At 59.0% G+C, this 2,500-nt stretch overlaps 1 non-coding gene across 1 annotated transcript in view; it reads right to left on the minus strand.

The window, feature by feature from the left end:
- The window catches only part of LOC124772968, a 1,909-nt gene extending 1,077 nt beyond the window's left edge, over positions 1–832 (minus strand). Inside the window, exon 1 of the ribosomal RNA XR_007014418.1 lies at positions 1–832. This exon is cut by the window's left edge and continues 1,077 nt beyond it. This is a non-coding gene — a ribosomal RNA (small subunit ribosomal RNA).
- Between the last annotated feature and the right edge of the window lie 1,668 nt (positions 833–2,500).

Genomic DNA, 2,500 nt, shown 5'->3' on the forward strand with positions numbered 1-2,500 from the left:
GGCCCACCGAGACACTCAATAAAGAGCACCCTGGTAGGATTTCAACGGGGTCCGCCTCGGGACGCACGAGCACGCACGAGGCGGTCGCACGCCTTCGGCTCGCCCCACCGGCAGGACGTCCCACGATACATGCCAGTTAAACACCGACGGGCGGTGAACCAACAGCGTGGGACACAAATCCAACTACGAGCTTTTTAACCGCAACAACTTTAATATACGCTATTGGAGCTGGAATTACCGCGGCTGCTGGCACCAGACTTGCCCTCCAATAGATACTCGTTAAAGGATTTAAAGTGTACTCACTCCGATTACGGGGCCTCGGATGAGTCCCGTATCGTTATTTTTCGTCACTACCTCCCCGTGCCGGGAGTGGGTAATTTGCGCGCCTGCTGCCTTCCTTGGATGTGGTAGCCGTTTCTCAGGCTCCCTCTCCGGAATCGAACCCTGATTCCCCGTTACCCGTTACAACCATGGTAGGCGCAGAACCTACCATCGACAGTTGATAAGGCAGACATTTGAAAGATGCGTCGCCGGTACGAGGACCGTGCGATCAGCCCAAAGTTATTCAGAGTCACCAAGGCAAACGGACCGGACGAGCCGACCGATTGGTTTTGATCTAATAAAAGCGTCCCTTCCATCTCTGGTCGGGACTCTGTTTGCATGTATTAGCTCTAGAATTACCACAGTTATCCAAGTAACGTGGGTACGATCTAAGGAACCATAACTGATTTAATGAGCCATTCGCGGTTTCACCTTAATGCGGCTTGTACTGAGACATGCATGGCTTAATCTTTGAGACAAGCATATGACTACTGGCAGGATCAACCAGGGAGCTGCGTCAACTAGAGCTGAGCAGCCGGCCGCCCGGGAGTGTGTCCCGGGGGCCCGCGCGAACACGCAAGCGTCCGCTCAATCATTCTGCAAACAGGAGGAGGCTGAGCTCCCCTGCACAATACACCTCGAAACCCTCTCAGGTCCCGGCGGCGCGCAGCGCCGTCCCAAGTACTTGGCCGGGTTCGAGAGAGGCGCAATCGCCCGGAGTTAGGCGAGTAGACGCTTTCGGTGCGACCACCCGTGCTCCCAACTGAGCTTGCCGCTGCCGACAGAGGCCCGGGAGCGTGCTGTCGTGGCATTGCCGGCGGGAGACAACACGCGCCACCTACGGTGACCGGCAGCTCCAACGCCAGCGCCACAGAAGGACAAAAGCCCCACTTGGGTGCCGAAGCGAACTCTCCCAGCACAGCGCACGCGCCAACACATCCGCACAGCTGCGATACAAACCACCAGCGAGAACCGCTGGGGCGACCGAGCAGCAGACGGCGTCGCGGCGCCGAGCGCCGGGCGGCGGCGCATCCTCAACGCACACAGTCCTCAATCGGACCAGCACACTGAAGATGTCCACCGCGCTTCGCACCGGGCCCGCGAGGACCTACTTTGGCCGCACGGCGCCGCGCGCAGGGTGCGCCGGCGCGCAGCTGCGACGCCTGCCGCGTCCGTCGGCCGGCGCGCCTGCCACTGGCCGCCCCCACCAGCCGGCTGTAGCGCGTGCGCCCACGCACCGCGCGGCCAGCACGCCGGGAGGCGCCCCCTCACCGGCCGGGGACGGTCCCACCCAGCCACCGCCGCGTATCGCTTCACACCCAGATGCCGTTCAGTTTCATCGGCATGGTGGGTATCGCTGGAACAACCGGTTAGTACCTCAACCTATCGTCGCCATCACCGATTCACCCCTAGCGAGAACAACCGCACCACAACGGGTTACCATTTCTTCATTTGCGTAACTTCACCAGAAAACGCAGGCGTCCATCGCCATTAGCAACTTCAACGATTATTGCATGCCTGTGTCAGGTGTCACGCCACACTACGTCTGCCCACATACACGCAACAAAATGTGCACGCCTAGACAATACGTGGAAGGTGGCCCCCGTACGTATGCGATGTCCATTGCTCGAACGACTGTCAACCGGCCTCTGTAGCATGTCGCAGATATGGAACGCGGTGCACCATGCTATCACGGTGTTTGAGGAGAGACGACTAGGTCCGAATACATCAACAGACAGCTCATGCTGATCGCCATCCACGGCGTCCGTTCCTCCCACACGTCTCTATGGCGTACCACACTGCAATCCAGCTCTCATAGGGAGACGACACGTAGCTGCGTGCACAATATTTGCACTGTATGGTCCGCCGTTTTTGGGCGCAGTCGTTGTACGGTCACACATGTGCCACGATGTATCATTCAGTACATAAGGACGAATGTGCAGTACAGATTGTGGTTCACGCGTACGACATCAGCGGACAGTTGACACAGGCCGCACCACAACGTAGCCTGCGTACGTCGCATGCGAAGGGCATTGAACATGCAAACTTGTCACCAACCAGCTTGCGAAGGCAGGGGGCAAGGTGTGGACGTGGGGACGTGGGGAGGGGTGGGGGGGGGGCGGCATGTACGTCCTGCTGCCATCCACATTACAGTGTACAGCAGGAGCATGTGGAAAGT

The sequence above is a fragment of the Schistocerca piceifrons genome, unplaced genomic scaffold, assembly GCF_021461385.2.
Source record: "Schistocerca piceifrons isolate TAMUIC-IGC-003096 unplaced genomic scaffold, iqSchPice1.1 HiC_scaffold_943, whole genome shotgun sequence".
Taxonomy (NCBI): domain Eukaryota; kingdom Metazoa; phylum Arthropoda; class Insecta; order Orthoptera; family Acrididae; genus Schistocerca; species Schistocerca piceifrons.